Consider the following 4,679-nt stretch of genomic DNA (forward strand, 5'->3'; position numbering starts at 1 on the left):
TATCACCCCACAGTCTCTTCTGGCCACTCCTGTCCCCTCCACTTCCCTTTTATACATGCTTCCCAAACATGCACACGACCCTGAGCTATGAATCCCGGGTTGACAGGAGGACTGGGGAGTCTGACGCCAAAGCAGGGCTCCTTATGCTAGCGGTCCACAAATAGGGTGACCAAGTGTTAAGCTGACCTGGGACTTTCCTAGTTTTAGCACTGAAAGTTTCCCAGAATTGTGCTCCCTTCGGCAGCACATCTACTTAAATTGGAAGGATACAGAAAGTTAGGATGGCCCCTGCGCAAGGATGACATACAAATTCATGAAGCTTCCCATATTGGAGGGGGAGGGGGAGGAGGAGGAAGAAGGGGAGGGAGAGGAGGGGGAGGAGGAGGGGGAAAAGGAGAAGAAGGAGAAAGCTTCCCAGAACTGGACCCCTAGCAGTCCTGGGCAAACAAGGAAAGTTGGTCACTCTGAGCTCTAGAACCACCACCCAGGAAGCTGTTAAAAAGTTGTGCTGCCCTTGACCTCCCTCCACCCCGCCCCATCCCCAGAGCAATTATATCAGACTTCCTGTGGGTAAAAGGACAGACACTGTGTTTGTAAAAGGCTCTCCAGGAGATTCCAGTGTGTGCCCTGGGGTGAGTGTTGTGGGACCATACCAAACACGAGCTGGGAGCTCCAAGACTCTCGGGCCTCCTGAACAACGTTTCTCAGACCTTCAGCTCCAGCCTCACAGGCTGCCCTAAGGCGGGGTCTCAGTTCTGGCTGTCCACCAGGATCACCTGGGAGGCCTTTAACAGCTACCAATTCAGGAATGTAAAATGGTACAGCCACTTTGGAAAAGAGTTTGGCAGTTTCTCCAAAAATTGCACTTACCGTATGATCCAGACAATTCCACGGCCCTCGCTATTTACCTAAGAGAAATGAAATCACATGTCCACCCAGAGATCCATACCCCAGTGTTCACAGCAGGTCTATTTGCAATAGCTCCAACCTGAAAACAACCCAAATGTCTTTCCGCGGGTGAATGGATAAACAAATTGAGGTACATCCATCCCCGGAATCTTGCTCAGCATTTCATTACCTAGCAAGGAATGAAATATTGATGATGGTGATTAATTAAGCCCAAAATGGCCTGAGAGATGGCATCAGCAGAGAATAGCTGACTCCACTAGGGGGCATCTGGACACTTCTCTTTAGCATGACTTCCGCGGGAATTGTAGATCCCAGGCCTTGGCTGCCCGAGGTGTGTTGTGAGAGGGAGCATGGTGCCCACAAAGGTAGTCGGGCTTGTTGGCACAGAAAACAATCAGTGAGGCCGGAAGACATCAGCGCGGTCCCATGAGCTCCCCAGCCTGACGCCATAGGCAACTGGGAATCAGATCGCTGCATTTCAATGTCAAGGTGCTGGTATCATCTGAGGTTCAAAGAGCAGAGCTAGTTATTCAGGGACTGAGTAACTTGTGGAAAGTAAATGAAGTTCCTAAGGAGAAGACCAAATGTCTGGAGCTTAGAGCAATAAGCAGAAATCACGGTCTCCAGTGGACCACCACACAATCTTCTCTCCCTCCATTAAGGAACGTTAATGGAGGCCCCTCCCCGCAATGGGGCCTTTGGCCAGTCAGTCAAAAGATACCATGACCAGCCCCCTCTGTCTTCTGCTTTCCATAACCCTTATCCCCTCCCACAGGGGACCCTCTCTGTTTTAGTCCCCAGCCATTGTCCGGCCTCTGTTGTTCTGAGCCAGAGTCACTCTCTTAAGTGACCACACATCTTTTGGTCAACCCTGAAGGGTCAAGCACTTAGGTGGTCATTATTTTGGAGGGGGGGTGCATAAATTGGGCTTTGCCATTTGTGCCTCACTGTCACCTCCAACAAGGAACATAAAGCAAGTCCCCAAAGGAAGGATCAAAACGTACTGAAGAATAAGAGAGACCACATCAGTAGTTTCAAATTCTCCCCAGAATCCATCAAGAACCAGGGGTCCCAGGCAGCCCTCGGGTCCACAGGCTCCAGAGTAATGCATCTGCTCTGTCAGCTTAGTTCTGTAAGGGCTCTCCAGGCTCCAGTGCATTCCGCCACCGGGATCACTCAGGCTGCCAGCCATGTCTCTGTGAGAAAAATACAACTAAGGGAGCTTAGATAATGGAGCCCTGTCATGTGTGTGAATCCCAATGTGGTGCTCACCTGAATCTGTTCTACATGTGGGGATTCCACGCACGATGTCTTCAAAGGATTCTGCTGCTAAAGAGTTAGAAAAGCACTCGCCTACATCATCCTGAAATATTCTCCTTCTTAGAGACCAAAGCTGTGTTGCAGATTAGGGCACACAGTTTTCAAGCCATTTCAGAGAAATGACCCCTCCTCCTTCTTGGAACTCCTCCTCCAGACCTTGAAGACAAAGAGCATTGTCCTTCCACTTTGCTCAAGGTTGTGCCAATCTCCCAACCACTTGCTATAAAGTCTCTTTCCCTAGTCCTCCCAGATGCTCAGGGCACAGAATTCTCAAGGTAGGCCCGACCTCTGAAGATTCAATCTCCCACATCCCCAGCACCTTGGCTACCTTCTGTTTCAGACTTGGTTCAGTCTCCTGGCATTGACTTTCTGGTTCCTTGTTCTACTCTCTGTTTTTCAACTGCTTAAAAATTATTGTTATTAAATGCTGATTTAAAAATTTTTTGTTGATGTTTATTATTTTTGAGAGAGAGAGGCAGAGTGAAAGCAGGGGAGGGGCAGAGAAGGAGGGAGACAGAATCCAAAGCAGGTTCCAGGCTCTGAGCTGTCAGCACAGAGGCTGATGCAGGGCTCAAACCCACAAACCATGAGATCATGACCTGAGCTGAAGTCAGACGCTTAACCGACTGAGCCACCCAGGAGCCCCTAAATGCTGAGTAGATTTTTAAACCTATAAAATACACATTAAGTATAAAGAAGCTTAGTCCATTCAGGCAAAGAAAAATCACATTACCATTACCCCTGAAATCCCCAGGATATTCCTCCAAAAACCCATTCCCTTTCCTCTCCCCTCCAAGGCAAACACTGCTGAATTTTGTGTACAATTCCCTTGCATTTCTTAATAGATTTCCTACATATGTTATAATCTGTAAACAATGTATTGTTCTGTATGCTTTTTTAACTTTATATAAATTGATTTTTATACTACATATTCTGAGACAATAGACAATAAGACACTTTTAAGATCCACCCATATGTTTGCAAGTAGCTACAATGCATTGTTGCAATGCTTTATAGCATTCCATTGTGTAATATACCACAGCTTTTTAAAATCCCATTGTATTCTCTTTTTTTAATGTTCATTTATTTTGTAGAAAGAGAGAGAGAGATCATGAGCGAGGAAGGTGCAGAGAAGGGGATAGAGGATCTGAAGCAGGCTCTGCTCTGACAGCAGAGAGCCTAATGCAGGTCTTGAACTCTCGAACCATGGGATCATGACCTGAGCAGAAGTTACCTGCTCAACCGACTGAGCCAGCCAGGCGACCAAATCAGTTGTATTGTTGGTGAACTTTGGGGCTGCTGTCAGTGCTTGCTATTATGAACAGTACTATGAACATTCTTGTACATATATCCTGATATACCTGGACAAGAGTTGCTCTTGGAGTGGAATTTCTAGGTCATAGTGCAGAAACATGTCTCTATTACCAAGGTAATTGCAAATCATTTTTCCAACATGGATGTTCCAATTTACGCTCCCATCATCACTGTTTTGTGGTACTGTATCCTTGCCAGCCCTCGATATGGTCCAACTTCCTAATTTTTACTAGTCTGGTAGATGTAAATGGCACTTTCTTGTAGTTTTAATTTGTTTACAGGATTGCTGAAGACGCTAAGAGTATTTTCATATGTTTATTGGCCATTTGTCTTTTCTCTCCTTGAAGTACCTGCAATGGGCTCTCTGTTGAAGGGTAAGGGCACAGGCTTCAGAGCCCGGCCCTCAAGGACCAACGTCCCAGCCTAGAGTTCAGTTTCGAAGGTACAGTGATGATTGAGTAGAGGACCTCCTAGGTACCTGCATCCCATCTTACTCAGTGACCCTCCCTCAAAACTACTGTCAGATGGTCTCAGATAAGACCAACTCCACGCAGCCTAGTTAAGCAGCAAAGATGTTGGAGCTCAGGATCCCAGCATGTGTCCTGACCGACGATCCAGTGGAGAAAACAGGCTACCTTCCTGCCCCATTGCCAACGCTGTGCTACAAGCTGCTCACACCAAAGATGGTACTTAGAACTCTCCACGGGTGGGGGGCGGGTGCGCTTGGTGGGGCTCAGTGGGTTAAGCCTCGGACTGTCAGACTTGGGCTCATCGAGATCTCCCTGTTTGTGAGTTCTGGCCGCTGGAGGAGCTCTACGCTGGTGGTGTGGTGGTGCGGAGCCTGCTTGGGATTCTCGATCATTCTCTCTCTGCCCCTCCCCCACTTGCATGCACTGTCTCAAAATAATAAACTTAAAAAAAACAAACTCCACCGTAGCCTCCAGAATCGCACAAGTTCCTTCTGTTATTAGTTCATTCCTCTGTTAATTACCACGTGAGGTCTCATTCATTGGATCAACAAGTACTGAGCACCAGACAAAAACAGGAAAAGACAATCAGGCCCGCCCTCAGCCCCGGGGGAGGGGGGCGGGAGAAGCGGACCATCGGCCCACAAGGGGCTGTGCACGGGTCACCCT

General features: G+C 47.8%; 1 non-coding gene across 1 annotated transcript; it reads left to right on the forward strand.

Moving 5' to 3' along the window:
- Nucleotides 1–228: 228 nt before the first annotated feature.
- Nucleotides 229–333, forward strand: LOC125931109 (U6 spliceosomal RNA). The gene has a single exon (XR_007460366.1). It is a non-coding gene; the product is annotated as a U6 spliceosomal RNA (small nuclear RNA).
- Nucleotides 334–4,679: the final 4,346 nt, after the last annotated feature.

This window comes from Panthera uncia, chromosome A2 (genome assembly GCF_023721935.1).
Source record: "Panthera uncia isolate 11264 chromosome A2, Puncia_PCG_1.0, whole genome shotgun sequence".
Lineage (NCBI taxonomy): Eukaryota > Metazoa > Chordata > Mammalia > Carnivora > Felidae > Panthera > Panthera uncia.